Here is a 17,986-nt window from a genome sequence, read left to right as displayed (position 1 = left end):
TTGGCAGCCTATTAATTTGTTCTTTCATTCCTTGGAGAAGGATTATATGCCTATTCCATGGAATTCATATTCCAATTTAGTTATGACCCTGACATGTGCATAGAATCCTAGAGAATAGGTATTCCAAGGTGGTACTATAGGAAAAACAAACAAACAAACAAAATAACAGTTGGAAAGCTAGGATGGAAGGCTTTTTAAATTAAGTTCTAGATACAAGAAATGAGATATTCAATACCAATATTTTGAAAGATGTTGGAGATATATTACAAAAACTCAGATAAGAAGTCAAAGATAAGTATATTTTAGCATTATAAATCTATAGCCATTAATTAGGATTAAATCAACAAGAGAAGAAATTTAGAGAAAAAACAACACTTTTTCTTTGAGTTTCACATTTGGGAGGTTAGTGAGGAGAGAATGTATAATTAAGGGTCAGAAAGATAATGACTCTCTAGGTAAAAGGAATTCTAAAAACACATAGTTAAGCAAAAAGATCTTTTTCAAAAATGAAGAGTTGGTCAGTGATAACAAATACTATAATTGGATTTATGAGAATTAAAACCTACTAAACATCTGCCTTCGGCTCCAGTCATGATCTAAGGGTCCAGGGATAGAGCCCCAATTTGGGCTTTCCTCTCAGCAGCAAGTCTGCTTTCTCTCCTCCCTCTTCCTCTGTGATCTCTTTTGCATTCTCAAATAAGAAAATAAAATCTATATTTAAAAAATTAAAACCTAAAAGGGCACACTTGACTGGTTAATAGAAAAGTAACTTGAGATTTAAAGTACATGTACATATACTTGTAGGTGAATAAGCCAAATGGAGATTAAAAGGAAGAGATTATAATAAAATAAAAGTAGCTGGCACAAAACACTAAATTGAGAATATTACACAGAAAATTTCCTATTTTTGCCTTCCAATGCTGAGTATCTCATCAGCCCCCTCCTCACCTGAATTTGGTCCACCCAGTACTTTTCTTTTCTTATCTTTTTCTTGTTACATTTCAAGAGTGTATCTGAGTAGTGAAGTCGGTTTGTGTAGAGTATAAAGCTCATTTTGAGGAATAATGTAAAATTATAAAAATACAGGTGATCAGTTCAGGAGAATTTTAAGTGATAGACTCATGAATTGAGACTATTTGGCAAATGATGTGCTGTCAACAAAGCAAACAATGTAGTAGTGCTTTTTTTTTTTTCAAAAAACTAACATGGAAATAATATATGAAAGACAAATAAGAGCAGAATCAATCTAATTAAGAGGTTTCTGCACCAGTGAAGTCAACATATCACACCAGTCCCTCATTTTTTAATGCTGGTGGCAGCAGTACTAAAAAGAGGTGAGACAGGATGAAAATATATATCCTGTGCAAGATTTTAAAGAACTTGACAACTGATGTGAGGGTAAATGAAACAATGATCTAAACATTAAGACTGGTTGACTATATTAACTAAATAAAAGACAGGTGACCAAGGTGATGAATTAGATTTTTTGTCTTGATAGGGTTTGTAGTGGAATATTCTGGTAGACCTCAGCTTGAGGGAATAAACATTGGCAAGGAGGGGGCTAAGTGTATGGTAAGACAAGCATTTTATTTTTTTTAAGATTTATTTTTATTTGAGGGGCTGGGGAGGGGCAGAAGGAGAGAGAGAGAAGCAGATGCTTTACTGAGCACAGAGCCCCATGTGGTACTCACTGGGGAGGGGCTAGGTCTCATGACCCCGAGATCATGAACCCAAAATCAAGAGTCAAATGCTCAACCAGCTGGGCCACTGAGGTGCCCCAAGTCAAGCATTTTATTTTTTAACTTTTTAAAAAGATTTTATTTATTTGAGAGAGAAAGAAAGTGGAAAAGCAGGGACAGGAGCAAAGGGAGAAGGAGAAGCAGACTCCCTACCGAGCAGGGAGTCTGATGTGGGGCTTGATCCCAGGACCCTGAGATCATGACCTGAGCCAAAGGCAGATGCTTAACTGACTAAACCACCCAGGCACACCAAGGCAAGCATTTTAAAATATAGATGTGGGGACTGAAATTCAGAAAAGAGATTTCTCTGAGACCTCTTTCTCTGAGACCAAATGATAGAGTAAGAGATAAATATGATAAAAGTAATTTGTTGAGTTTGGGAGGATATTATCTGAGGAAGTTCATGCTGGGAGTTGCTATTAAAGTATGTGTGATTTGGGGATTTAAAAAGATATGGGGATGTGCAAATTTTGGTATTGCTTTCTTGGGAATATGTTAGGGGATGAAAAGAAATGTGTGAATTAAATAATGTTTTGCAATGGTGAGTTCCCAGTAAAAGATGAATACCATGCTTTAGGAGAATTTGGCTTCATGTATTTAAATCTTTAACCAACAATAATTCATGACCTGGAAGCAGAGAAAAGGCAATAAACTCTAGGTATGGCTGTAGTAACGGAGACAAAAGTCATGATGAGTTCTAGTCAATTATAATTAGAGATCAAAGAACTGAATAAATTGGCAGGGTTGGGTGAGAGGAATTCATACTGAGAATAAAAATAAAGTTTAGTGAACCTGAAAGAAAGAAAAGGTAAATGGTTTATAATAATGGAAAGTAACCACCTAATTTGAGATTTTGAAGATAGAGAGGTGTTGTGTGATATTCTTGCCAGTGAGAGTATGATGTGGGGCTTGAAGAACATAATAGATGTCAAGGAAAGAAGTTACTAGGTAGAAGATAGATTGACAACAGGAAAAGTAAGATTGAAAAGATGATAGTAGACAGAAACATGAGAAAAATGATGCAGATGCTCATTTTGTTTTATCTGTAGGAGTCACATTTCTGTGGGATTCTAGTGTTTAGTGGATGGGAAGGTTACAAAATCTCTAGAAGGATCACAACAGCTTGACCTGAATTTGAGGCCTCAGAGAGAGGCTGAGCTTTCAAAATTGCAAGCACACAAATTTGCAAGGAGTATTACAGGCTTAAATAGGATGAAGCAGACAGGATGAATGTGAAGAATTATTCTTTTTGTATTTTGGGAATTCACCTTTTCCATCTCCATCCGCTTTAGTAATATGTCTCCTAAATGATATTGGAAGATGAGTCTAAAAAAATCATTTTACATTCCTTGTTTTCTTGTTTTAAGTATGTCTGTGTGTACAGTCAAGCTAACTTGCACATATTTATTGAAAAAGGATAAATTTTTAAATTTAGAAATATAAGACATTTATATGCATGTATGTATTTATTCAATAATAATTTACTACCTAATTATTTCTTCTGCATTCATCTCCATCTACTTCTTTAAATATACTCTGAATTTTTAATTTCACTGTTTTCTGTTCCCAGACATTTCTTTTGTGTAACCCTGAGCAGGATCAACCTGGTTGATCTAAATCTAAAAGGTTGAAATCATAAATGCCATTTATGAAAGGTATTTTCCTATTCTTTTCTGAATTTTTCATCCAAACACGTGTGATGTTTCCCTCTGTTGATCCCCATTAGCATATTTCAGTATTTTTTTTTTTTGGTGCCAATTTTAAATACAGTTTTATTTAAGACATTGCATTTTCCACTTAACAATACAGTGCTTATAAAGTGCAATGTTTATTTCCTTTCCCTGTGCACATATTCCATATTCAAGTATCAAGAATGCCCAGTTTTTTTGCTATAGCAGCTCAACATTACAACTGCCATGGAATTTGCTACAAATTTGGGTGCTTTGAATATTGTATGTGGAACAATGCTCAACCTATTTATTCTCAGATTGGTTTAGTCAACCTCTTCAATGGTGGGCCCAGAGGAGGCACCACCAGAGGGAGGAGCTCCACCACCAGAGAAGCCTCCAGGCATTCCTCCTGGCATGCCCCCTGCATTCTGGTACAGCTTGGTGATGATGGGGTTGCAGACTTTCTCCAACTCTTTCTGCTGGTGTTCAAATTCTTCCTTCTCTGCAGTCTGGTTCTTATCAAGCCAGTTGATGATTTCATTGCACTTGTCAAGAATCTTCTGTTTGTCTTCATCATTTATCTTGCCCTGAAGTTTTTCATCTTCAACAGTTGCTTTCATGTTGAATGCATAAGACTCCAGTGAATTCTTGGAAGACACCTTGTCCCACTGTTTCTCATCTTCAGCTTTGTACTTCTCAGCTTCCTGGACCATGCGCTCAATATCTTCCTTGCTCAAGCGGCCCTTATCATTAGTGATGGTAATCTTGTTCTCTTTTCCTGTGCTCTTATCCACGGCAGACACATTGAGGATGCCATTAGCATCAATATCGAAAGTGACCTCAATCTGAGGGACACCACGAGGAGCAGGAGGTATGCCTGTGAGTTCAAACTTTCCAAGTAGATTGTTGTCCTTGGTCATGGCACGCTCACCTTCATACACCTGAATAAGCACACCAGGCTGGTTGTCGGAGTAGGTAGTGAAGGTCTGTGTCTGTTTGGTAGGAATGGTAGTATTACGCTTGATAAGAACAGTCATGACTCCTCCAGAAGTTTCAATGCCAAGAGAAAGTGGAGTGACATCCAACAGCAGCAAATCTTGAACATTTTCAGATTTGTCTCCAGAAAGGATGGCTGCCTGGACAGCTGCACCATAAGCAACAGCTTCATCAGGGTTGATGCTCTTATTCAGTTCTTTTCCATTGAAGAAATCTTGGAGAAGTTTCTGAATCTTGGGGATATGGGTAGAACCACCCACCAGAACAATATCATGGATCTGAGACTTGTCTAACTTGGCATCCCGAAGAGCTTTCTCTACAGGGTCCAGGGTGCCCCGGAACAGGTCAGCATTTAATTCTTCAAACTGGGCACGAGTGATAGAGGTATAGAAGTCGATTCCTTCATACAGAGAATCAATCTCAATACTGGCCTGGGTGTTGGAAGAAAGTGTATGCTTAGCACATTCACAAGCAGTACGGAGACGACGAACTGCCCTCTTGTTTTCACTGATATCTTTCTTATGTTTGCGCTTGAACTCTGCAATAAAATGGTTGACCATTCGGTTGTCAAAGTCTTCTCCACCTAAGTGGGTGTCTCCAGCTGTGGACTTAACCTCAAAGATCCCATCTTCAATAGTAAGGATTGACACATCAAAAGTGCCACCTCCTAAGTCAAAGATCAGCACATTCCTTTCAGCTCCAACTTTTTTGTCTAAGCCATAAGCAATAGCAGCAGCAGTTGGCTCATTGATGATTCTAAGTACATTGAGACCAGCAATAGTTCCAGCATCTTTGGTAGCCTGACGCTGAGAATCATTGAAGTATGCAGGTGCTGTGACAACTGCATTGGTAACGGTCTTCCCAAGATAAGCCTCTGCGATTTCCTTCATTTTTGTCAAAACCATAGAAGACACCTCCTCTGGATAAAAGCTTTGTCTCTCCCTTGTATTCTACTTGGACCTTGGGCCTGCCAGCATCATTCACCACCATGAAAGGCCAATGCTTCATATCAGACTGGACAACAGCATCATCAAATCTCCGTCCAATCAGGCGTTTGGCATCAAAAACTGTGTTGGTGGGGTTCATTGCAACTTGGTTCTTGGCAGCATCACCGATCAATCGTTCGGTGTCCGTGAAGGCGACATAACTTGGGGTGGTCCGGTTTCCCTGATCATTGGCAATTATTTCCACTTTCCCGTGCTGGAAGACACCCACGCAGGAGTAGGTGGTGCCAAGATCAATACCAACTGCAGGTCCCTTAGACATGGTTGCTTACGTGTAGGCCTGGCTCGGGTTGAGAAGAAGACAGCAATCCAAAGATCTGGCCCCGCGTTCAATGAGCTCATTTCAGTATTTTTTATGCTTAACATATCCTTCATTTTTTATACTTACAATTTCCTGATTTTTGTGTACATTTCTTCATTGCATACTAAATTGCAAACTTACTTATCTTGTATTCTCTGAAGTGCTTGGCATGGTATTTTATAAATAATAAGTTCTTGTATTTGTTTATTTGTTTGAAGATTTGTCGTTATACTGACTATAGTTTTTCATTTGAGCTTATGTCTCCTTTTCATTTATTCACTATGTCAATCTTTCAGATTATACTATATATTCTGAATCTATTAATATAATTCACATTCTTTATATGTCTCCTAGCTCGGGGAATGAGGTTTTTAAATGCACTAAAGGTAGTCTTTTTTCTTGATGATAGTTACATTAACTCACTGATGAATTTACCTTTAAATTTGTCTACTTATGGTTATACTTGATAAAAAGAATTGCAGTAACACTGGTAGTAATTGCAGTTTGCTTCCCAGAATCTGGAATACCACTCTTTTAAATTATCTAAAAGACCTTTGTGTCTCTTTCAACAAATAGAAATATTTTGTAAATCACAAACATCTAAAATTAGTTCATAGAATGTTTAAAAAGAAAAATGTGTTCTTATTAAACATTTGCAATATATTATGTACTGAAATTTTAAAAAGATAGTAAACAGGGGTCCTGTAATAAAGTAGTTACTGGAAAATAAAGCAATAAAGAGACTCTTTTCACCTAAAAAATGTAATTCTGGAAGAAAAATTTAGCAATAATTTATATCATTGTAATATAATCCTGAAAAAAATTCCTGGCCCTAAATGCCAAGAAAAATAAAAGGAAATATTAATATTTGGGATTATTAAAACAAAATAAACGCATGCATTTGATATATCACTATGTCATCTATGTCAAGTTAAACATAGAGCAATTTACTTATGTGATATTAGACTAACTTTATTTTATGTAATTTACTTTTGCATACTTTCTCAAACCTAACTAGTTTGGAGGTCTCTTTCATGGAGCCTTATATTTTGTTATTAAGAAAATATAAGGCCCCCAAAAAAGGAGATTGGTTTTGTTACCAATCTTCATTTTTCAAATGAGAAGAACTAAGCATCCCTGGGTAAGATATATTACAGGTTACGATTTCCAGGAAGCAGACTCTGAGACAAAATTTAGGGTGCAAGTTGTATATTAGAAATGGTTCCCAAAATTGACATTTGTGAAAGAGAGAAAAAAGAAGAAAAATCAGGCAGAAAAAGAGGTTCAGCTTTGATGCAGGCTGGACAGTCTCAGCAGACCTCACAGGGATCTCTAGAGTAAAACTGACCTTGTTCAGAATTGTCCAGGTTGGGCTGAAGGTAAAATGGCTCCATGTTTATAGCCCTGCCTCCAACAGTTAATTCATGTGGCCTCCAGGAAAGGTGTGACCTTGTGAGAAGTGGGTCTGCAGCTCAAACATCCTTTAAGTGCTAACAGCTACAGACTTTCTGCCAACAGTACTTCCTATATCGGGGCAGCAAATCCCTCCTTGACAGTGTATTTGGGCAGAGCCTCTCTATGTCCATGACAAGATTACTTGACCAAGATCCCAAATTACTGGAAGAACCTAGATGAAAACTAATCATATTTATATCCAAAGCCTCTGTTCTTAACCACTATGCTACAAATACCTTGTCTTCTTCTCTTCTCCAGGTCCTAAAACCCACCCCATAGACTGAAAGCCTTTACCCTCAGTCTAACTGTTGCTCCTATTGACAGTACCCTAGCACATCTTTCACTGTCCTTGCCTGAGCATGTCTCAGGACTGTAGAAAGTTAATCATTCATAGATTCAAGAGACCACCCAATGGGCTTCTTTGAACTTTGGGTTTAAGAGAACTGGTGTGTGTGTGTGTGTGTGTGTGTGTGTGTATACATATTAAATATTTATTAAGTACCTACTATTTTCTAGCAACTTGAAAACCCTGGTTTGCAAATAGAATGAAGAACAGAATGGTATTGATTCACAGAGCATTTTCATTTCATTGGTTCTTTAAACTGATCACAATTCTCTAGTTTCTAGGAAACTGAATATGTCAGACCACAGATTTTATGCTTACCCACTTCTATTCTCAGAATCATTTGTTCTCCCTGGCACCCACCCACATCGTCAGACCATACATCTGGACTCTCTATCTCAAGTGGGGTTTCTTTCCCAGTCTTTTTCTGCCACAGTAATTGAGAGTCATTGTTTTTTTCCTGCAGTTCTGTTGGTGTGATTCATCAATTGTAGGACCTACTGCCTTTCCCACAGGACTCACAAATGTTTGCGTAAATAAAATCCTCATTGGTCATGGTGCCTTATGAGTACTGGACTTGACAAGAGTTTTGGTGTGTTCTATTCTTAGGAAACCACTCTGAGATCACAGATACATGGATATGGAGAAATGAATGTGGTAGAACCTTATAATGTTATTTATAAGACAGATGGAAATATAGAAATAAAAGACAGAAATATAAGACTGGTCTTTATTGTGTTGCCAATTGGTTACTTGGAAATTTTTAATTCTAATTTTAGAAATTTCAAAATGAATGATATATATTGTAGAAGTGATGCCAGAAGAAAGTGGCCTTGCTGTCTTTCACTGATACTTTCCTTCACCTTGGAGCATCTATCATCCATGGAGCCTAGCTATTCAGCTTACAGACTTAGAACCCAAATGTGTCAATAACCCCAGAGGCAGTCTCCTTTTATGAGAGTTACTCTGCTGGGTAATACACCATTTTCAAACAAGCTTCTGTTTTCTCTTCACTGCTATATATCCTATATAAGGTGAAAAATAGAAACTTCATTTTTCCAATCTTTTTATTGGTAGGGGTGGACATGTTTAAGAGCTCTGGCCAATGTCTGCTAAGGAATGTCTAGGAAAGCTTTCTCTTCCCTTTTAAAATATCAAAATATTAGGGACATCTATCCTTCATCTTAATTCTTGCTTTGAATACTGACATGATTCCTTGAGCTGAGGTTAACAATCTTGTGATCATGAGGAGTCTGGGAGTCTGGTCCTAGCATTTGCAAGCCTAAAACTAACAGCAGCAGTTGGCTATCTACACTTTTCTGGTTAACTCCTATGTTGTAAGCCACTGTTGATCTGGTATTCTGTTACCTTTCGATGAAAATTTTCTTATTATAAGCAATTGTGTATGAATTGAAAATCGTACTTTATAAATTTATAACGAGAAATACTTATCAAACCTATCAAAATACTTATTTCAACATACTGAGCTATATCCTTATAAGTAGGAAAACCGAATTAATAACTGCCTAGCAAGTATGGATTCTGAACAAATGGATTGCACTAGAAGAAAAGAATGTCTAATGACAACAGATTCAGATAACCTGGTCCACCACTGACATAGTAAGTATAGCATTGTCGTGTGAGGATTAAATGAAAGCTAATCTAAAGAATTTAGAATACTTCCTAGAATGTAGTAAGGCTCAATGATTTTAGATTTATTTCATGTCTAGCTAATTTTCTTTCTTAAAACCAAATGCTTTCTCTATGTATTTTAATGTATTTGGTCAAGATAGAATCAGGTCTTGCAACCTCAGATCCTTTCTGCTTTTTAAAGATGGTTTGTACACCTTTGCTCTGACTAATTATGCATTCATATGATTAAAAATCTAATGTCTAGGGCGCCTGGGTGGCTCAGTGGGTTAAGCCGCTGCCTTTGGCTCAGGTCATGATCTCAGGGTCCTGGGATCGAGTCCCATATCGGGCTCTCTGCTCAGCAGGAAGCCTGCTTCCTCCTCTCTCTCTCTGTCTGCCTCTCTGCCTACTTGTGATCTCTCTCTGTCGAATAAATAAATAAAATCTTTAAAAAAAAAAAATAAAAAAAAAATAAAAATCTAATGTCTAGAGAGGAATGTTTTCTTTTTCCTCACAACTATTTTTACATTTAAAATATGGACAAATATACTCACTTTTGAGAAAAAATGGAAAATTAACCACTCATACACATAAACAGATACATTCTCTAAAACATTTGGTTTGATCCAGTATAAACTGTGTTTCATGAAGTCAGGAGGCTGGGGCATATATTCAGGTCATTCAGAAGTTCTCTAGAAAAGGAACTGTGGAAACTCACTATTCAGTCTGTTGCATTCTTTCTGCAGCATTCTTTCCCTGCTGTCTAGTACTGCTTAGGTATTGTGAGATTATCCTCTGTCAACTCATGAGGTTTCTGAGAACTTTTAAAAATATCCCACAAAACTTTTAAATGAAATAATGAGGCCAGTTAAGAATTTTGAGAGGCCTCCAAAGGAAAAATCTCTGTGAAAGGTGTCACAAATTGAGCCAAAAGGGTTTTCAGCTGCATTGTGAAAAAACTAACAGATTACCAACCTCATGCTTCAAATTAATGAAAGCTCATTCAGGAAAATAGGTGACAATCTGCCAAGACTGCATACAGAATGGAACTGCAACCTTATTGAATGTCACAAAGATTTCACATTTAAAAATGTAAAATTTTAATTGAAGAAGACAGAATAATGCAGGTAATGGCTGATAGATAATGCTATCTTAGATTCCATTGTATATTAAAGGTGAGGTTCTTTTGTTCAATTGTGAAAATTACATTCACCTTTTTAGATAAACAGTCTATTTACTCTTCATATTAATGTTGAATGAAAATAATGACACAACTGATTTTTTTTTTGCAATACACCAGATCTTTATATCATTTTAAAAGCCCTTTTAAAATCCTTTAGGGGTGCCTGCGTGGCTCAGGTTAAGCATCGGGCTTTGGCTCAGGTCATGATCTCCTGGTACTGGGACTGAGCCCCATTTTGGGCTTCCTGCTCAGCAGAGAGTCTGCTTCTCTTTCCCTCTGCCTTTCCCTCTTCCCCCTGCTTCTGCTGGCTCTCTCATGTGCTCTCTCAAATTAATAAATACAATCTTTAAAAGAAGAAATACAATCATTTAAATTTTTGAACTCCTTTTCAGACAAGTGAATTATCCCACTGAAAAATGGAGTGATTTTATAATTGTGAGGGAAATATCTCAGTATTACACATGTCTTTGTGGTAACTCCATTGTTTTAAATTTAAGGTAAGGATCCTGTTGAGTCCATATCTGAGGGCTGTTATCTTTGGTGAGAGATACTGAGCATATATAAAGATGGTGATGATGATCATTATAGAAGTTTTTGTTGCAATAATGCAATAGCTATTGATACTTTATCACTTCTTTGATCCAGAAAATAAACAAAGTAATTAATATGTTTTTAAAAATATTAAGTAATAATTGGAGTGATTTTTTAATCTGCATTGTCTAGATGAAATATTGAAGGTTAATATGGTTAAATTACTTAGTATAATTTAGGCAGTAAACTAATTTGAATTTAGATCTTGTGTTTTCCAAAATACGTTTTTTGAACATACATAACAATATACTTTATTATGTATATGTTACGAATGAGCAATTAAGTGCATGATAGGTTTTTAAAACTTTACTTTTTCATCTTAATTATAGAAATTTCAGTTAAAATTATAATGAAAAATACTGATTCCATATTACTGAAACTTGAATATATGTTAGAAGTATCTTATATTTTCCAGAGTAAAGTATATTTCATCTCACAATTTCCTTCTCAGATTTTCTCTCTACTTTTTATTCATGCTCTTCAGGACCATCTAAATATTAACTAGTGTGAAGTGCTTTGAAACACTCTCTGTCATTTATCCTTCTCAACCTTGAGAAATAACTTTTTTAATCTCCATTTTATAGGGATTTATAAATACTTTTCAGAATTTAATTATCTATCTAAGTGAAAACTCCACCATAACTTCCTGTAGCAGAAATGATAGAAATGTTAGAATTTAGAAGTCTGACCTTAGAGAGCATTGGGGAAGATATGGACAGATTTTCAAGTTACCATCTCTCTCTCTCTCTCCTTGTGATTCATTTGCTAAACTAATTACCACAAATTGTAGAATTTTCACCATTGTCATGTTCCATTTCCAAAACCAATATATGTATTGCTTAGGATAGGTTAGAGTATGCTGAAGAGTCAAATAAAGCTCAATATACCAATGGCTTAATACTTTAAATATTTATTCTCACTGAGGCTTTTTCTGTCATGGCAAGTATCTCTGGTGGTGTCTCTTCTCTAAGCATTAACTCATGGATTTAACCTGTTTCCATCTTTTAGCCATGCTCTTGAAGGAACATGGCTTCCAAGGCCACCATGGTGGAAGAGTGGACCATAAGGATTGGTGGGGCATTCTAAATGGTGAGAACAGTGTGTTTTTTATAGCTCGTCTGTGTGTATTATATCAGCAGTCACATGAGCAACATAATTGCAGGGGCGACCAGGAAATCTAGAGGAGCACTATTCTATAAGAATAGTTTCTTGTTGACTACCTGATTGAACTTCAAAATCTGACGAATTCCATGAAGAACTGAACTATTAAGATAACTGGAACAATTTTGGACCAGAAATGTCTGAGACCCATTCCATGACACTTCACTGTCAAAATACAAAATATTTGACACAATATGTCCAAGTACACAATAATTATTAATAATAATTTGTGCAGGGACACGTGGGTGGCTCAGTAGGTTAAGCATCTCCTTTGGCTCAGGTCATGTTCCTAGGGTCATTGGATTGAGTTCTGCATCGGGCTCTCTGATCAGTGGGAAGCCTGCTTCTCCCTCTGCCTGCTGCTCTACCATGCTCCTTTTCTCTTGAGAGATAAATAAATAAAATCTTTAAAAATAATAATAATCTGTGCCACTTAGCCACAATTATAAGATTAACACATACTAAACTGGTTCTATAAAATTATCATTTTATCCTCAGAAGAGAGGGTTCAAGGAAATATATAGTAAAACAGGTATTTAGAAAGTTGGGGGAGCTGGGCTATCAGTCCAGATCTAACTGTGATCTAATCTGACACATCATGTAACTTCTCCATGTATCAATATCCTTGTGTATAAATATCCTTGTGTACAAAATATTTGTACAAGGATATTGTGTACAATATCCTTGTGTATAAAATTATAAAGGTTACTGATAATGATCTCTAGATGCTCTTCTAGAGCCTAGAATTCTATGGCTTTAGCTATTCCAGAGGATACTACAGCAATGATCACAGGCATAAACTCCGATGTCAGAATTCCTGGATTTTCATCCTGGCCTAGTATTTATTGGCACTGTGAATTAAACAAAGCTTCTATGTATTTCAGTTTTCACATCCAGAAAATGCTGCCTCACATATCTCTTCAGAGCATTAAGTGATTTAATACATGTAAATTAAAATGCTTAGAACATTATATTTAGTACATTTTAGCTATTATTTTCATCTGAGAAAACCTGTGAAAGAAAACTTGGTAATTTGTCAGAAGTCACACAACTATTTGGGAGCAAAGTTAGAATATAATCATTGATTTTAGTTCTTTCCATTTCTACTAGTCAACACTATAACTAAAAGTTCTAAATATTCCTATAAAATCATTGCTTCATAAATGGTTTCTTCTATACAAGATACTGAAAATGAAAATATAATCATTTCCATCTATAGGAAAATGCTTACAAGTTTTCCTGCAAAATGTACTTGTAATGGGAAAAAATGTTGAAAGCTTTAGCAACTTATTGAATACTTAGCAACTGCAGCAACTTATTTCAAATTATTTTAAAAATGAGATTTAAAATGTGAAATACCCATTTCTATACATGATTGCCTATTGCACAATTACAGAGACCAGATAACAAGATATTTTTCTGATTTTTAACATTTCTTTGATTATTAAAAAAAAAACTCAGTGTTTTAGAAATATTTATTTCACTTGGTTAACTAATTTAAGATGTTATTAGTAACATCTTGTCATATTTTAAAATAAGAATGAATACAGCATTTATTTTACAGAACTTAAAGAGGAAAACGTTTATTTAGTGACAGTTCCTTATCACATGTTCAAGTTTAATTTTCACAGCCATACTCAAGGAAGGGTATTATTATCCTCTGGTTCAGATGAGGCAACGAGGCTCACACAGCTTGTGTGTGGCAGGTCCAGGATTTATTCAATCCCAGATGTCAAATACTGAGTTTATTCTGCTGAACATCAGCATCTCACTTGCTGTCCAAAATAACTGGGGGTTCAGTTGAATTAAAAGAGACACTCTTTTTTCAGATGAATTTGAAAGAGTGTCAGGTCTGGAGTTAGAGAACCTGGCTTTAAGGCTTAGATTTTTCTGTAACTGCCTTCCAATCTGCCTGAAAATTTCCAAGGAATATAATGATTATTCTTCAAACAAGAATATATCAGTAGAGGGGCTCCTGGGTGGCTCAGTTGGTTAAGCAGCTGCCTTCTGCTCAGGTCATGATTCCAGGGTCCTGGGATTGAGGCCTGCATCAGGCTCCCTGCTCAGCAGAGAGTCTGCTTCTCTCTCTCCCTCTGCCTGTCTCTCTACTTACTTGTGCTCTCTATCTCTCTGTCAAATAAATAAATAAAACCTTTTTTAAAAAAGTGTATCAATAGCTATATTTGCAAATTGTAAAATGGCATGTAAGGAATATTATTACTATTATTATTATTTTAGGTAGAAATAACTTAAATATGAATTTTATCCATGCAAACATTTGACATAATAAATATTCCTCAAGATGATCGAAGTTATGATTTAATTGTTAAATTCCATAGCTTCTTTATTATAATTAGTCTGCAATTTCTCTGTGGCATTTGACCTTTACTAACTTATTTATTTATTATTTTTTGGAGGGTGGGAAGGGATAGAGGAAGGAGGTGGAGAGATGGGATAACTGTGGGATAGACATTAAGGAGGGCACAGGATGTAATGAACACTGGGTGTGAACTAGTGAAAACTAACCTCTACCTCTGAAATAATAATGCATTATATGTTACTTAATTGGCTTTGTTTAAAAAAAAAAAATTCTCTTCTAGGTAGTCTCTGAGTATTATTCATTCCAACTCTACGGAGATTCGAAACACCCCCCGCCCCGCCCCGGCCGCCCTTTCCGTTCTTTCATTCATTGTCTTGGTTGGGATCCTCATGGATTCTGGTCAGATTTCCCACAGTTGGGAAATCATTTCCCCTTCTAAATGGCCCTGAACTACCCAAGTGTTCAGGCCACAAACAGCATCATTAACTTGGTTTGTCTTCTTAAAATATTAATCTTAATTTAAATGTAATTTGTCCCCCCAATACATCATAATATCTAAAAGGCCCTCTCATAAACTAGAGTCATATTTAAAAAGTAGAATCCTGTGTAGACAGACTCAGTTAGCACCTCACGCACAATTAACTAGTTGTGTGTAAACTTAAGGTATTTATTTCTTTGAAGTACAGAATCTCCATCTTTAAATGTAATTATAAAACATGTGAGAATTAGAGAAAATATATGCAAAACACGATCCCAGTGTTGGGAACACAGGGGGTGTTCAATAAATGGTAACCAAGATCTGTCTAACACATCCCTTCCCCTCTAACCCAGTAATCTAAGCATCAATAAAACTGGGATTTTTCAGCATTTTTCAAATATGTCTAGTCCTTTACTTGTTCATGTAGTTCCTTTACCTGAAATATCTTTTTCTACCTTGGTTTCTAAATAAATTTCTCCTCATCTACTGAGATTATGTAGTGTGTGTGTGTGTGTGTGTGTGTGTGTGTGTGTGTGTCAGAGAGAAAGAGAGAGAGAGAGAGAATCATCCTGTGACATTTAGGCAGCATGTGTTTTCCTCTTATTGTATAGTTATTTGTCACTTGAATAAATCACTTTGGTAAGGAGGCATTCTGCCTCATCTCTCCAGCACCTGGATTACTCCTATATGCAGTTAATATTTGCTAAATAAATGCTATATAATCTTTCTAAAAATGCCTACATAATAGAATTTTTCCACATTTAATTGTAACTTGTTTTTTCTCATAGTCTTTTTTCAAAATCTAGTTTTTTACCTCTATTTTCTGCTTTTTCAAGAATTTTTCCCTAAACCTTTTACCACATTAGAAAGTTCCTCAAAAATATTACAAGTATAAGAGAAACTTCATTTATTTTAAAATAACAAAATAGCAGAAAAAATAGAAAATAGTTACATCAAATGTTCAATTACATCAAATGTAAAAGTTTTATGGTAGAAAGAATACAGGCTTTAAAGATGATCTGCTTAGGACTTTTCTTAAATAGATTTGTGCTTCTCAGTAAACTTATGAAACCTCTTTATTTCAGTTACTTGAATGGGATTAAATACCTATGTTTGAGATAAGCATGAAGATTAAATGCAAAGTAAATATGTAAAATTACTCAACAGTAGTTGGAATAGAGTAGGCATTCAATAATTGTCAAATCTCGTCCATATCCTTACCACTTCTATTCAAATGGAAGCATTTCCTTCACATTTATACAAGTCAGATTTATATAAAATTTCAAATAAATAGGCAAAGAATAAGAAGAGCCAATTTGAAGAAAATGCATTAATAAATATAAATATATAATCATTTTCTGTAAAAACTAAAAATACAAATTAAAGTAACCTTGAGAATGCATTTTATATTCACTAAAGTAGCAATTTTTAAGCATATAACAACTAATTCTAGAATGGTTTCAGTAAACTTCGTGTACTAATTTAGTACCATTAACACTACAAATGTATATAACCCTCTCATAAAGTTCATTATACTTACATGTAATAAGACCTATAACAATGGCATTTAGCTGGGTATATTTCTATATATATCATATATATGTATATATTCTATTCTCATTAAATAATTTAAAAGAAATTGAAGGCTATAAACACTTAAGTTGTTTATTGTGGCATTACCAAGACTGGAAAAACTTGCTGGAAACAGCCAGAATGTTAAAATGACTAAATGCATAATTCTGCCATGACTTAATATATAGGAATATTACTTGAGCATTAAAAGCAAAACACAAATATTGCATAGTCCAGTGCTGTTCAAATAAAATATTGTGTGAACTACAAATGTACTTTTAAATTTTTCTAGTAGTCACCTTATAAAAGTTTAAAAAAAAAGGTAAAATTAATTTTGGTAATATATTTCATTTAACTAAAATATCCAGAATATTATTTCAATCTATAATTAATATAAAAGCCTTATCAATTAGAGTTTTCCCATTCTTTGTTTGCCACAATTGAAGGTATGTTTGTTTGCCACTAAGTCTTTGAAATCTGTTGCAAATTTTATTTTTACAATGTATTTCAATTTGGACTAACCACTTTTCCAATCTCAATAGCCGCATATGGCAGACTGCTACCATTTTGATAGATTGTGAGCAGATATTAAAGACAAATAGAAATATTGTTAATAGCATATACACTGTTATTTCAATTCCTAAGATGAAGCTTATTTATGGTTTTGTATGCAAAAGTATAAAAAAAGTTAGGAGAGTGAGATTAGGGCTCTTTTTATATAAATTTAAATATTCTCATACTTTTACAGTTTTTCTTTTAATGAGAAAATCTTGAGCCTTCAGACCAGTGCTTAATTTGCAAACTACAGATACTCTGACTATATACCTTCATAGAAAATGATGGTGAGCTTCAATTTGTAATATGTTCACATTTTAACCCCTGTTTCTGTGGAATTAATAAATCTTTCCAATTCACAGCTGTTTGGTATGCAAAATAGTCTGAGCATTTTCATAGAGAGTAACAAATAAATGACCTTTCTGGATTAAGTCAGTCTGGCAGCCTACTATTTTTCACAGTTCCAACAGTCTATATTTGGTTGATCCTATGAGTTAGTGAAATAAGAAAATGTATTTAGAACCTTATTAATAAGAAAAAATAGCTAGCATTGTGCCTTACACATATTGAACACAAAATGCATACAGATTGAATTTAACTGATCTGATCTTTCTATCAATAGAATTATAGATGAATTTGTTGAAAGCTTTTTCTTGGTGGGATTTCCTTTTTCTTCATCTAGTCTACTGGATGCATCCTAAGGGGAAAAAACCAGAAACATGGACAACAAAAGTCTTAGAATTTGTGTTAGACCTGGAAGTGAGCAGAGTTTTTTTATGTAGCCATTTTCTACCCAGGCATTTCTAAATGAGTGAAATACATCAAGATTTTTGCTTTCATTTTTTTAAAACCTTATTAAGGTATACTTGACATGTAGGAAGATGTTCATATTTAATGTATACAACTCGATGTGTTTAAGCATAAATGTACATCTAAGAAACTATCACCACCATAAGGCCATGGACATATCCACCCTCCCAAACTTT

At 35.0% G+C, this 17,986-nt stretch overlaps 1 long non-coding RNA gene and 1 pseudogene across 2 annotated transcripts in view; one reads left to right on the top strand and one right to left on the bottom strand.

Moving 5' to 3' along the window:
- Nucleotides 1-17,986, top strand: part of LOC116590379 — a 158,113-nt gene that overhangs the window by 118,136 nt on the left and 21,991 nt on the right. The window lies entirely within an intron of this gene.
- On the bottom strand, nucleotides 3,478-5,744 carry LOC116590368 (annotated as a pseudogene).

This window comes from Mustela erminea, chromosome 1 (assembly GCF_009829155.1).
Source record: "Mustela erminea isolate mMusErm1 chromosome 1, mMusErm1.Pri, whole genome shotgun sequence".
Lineage (NCBI taxonomy): Eukaryota > Metazoa > Chordata > Mammalia > Carnivora > Mustelidae > Mustela > Mustela erminea.
This window is presented reverse-complemented; position numbering and strand designations above follow the sequence as displayed.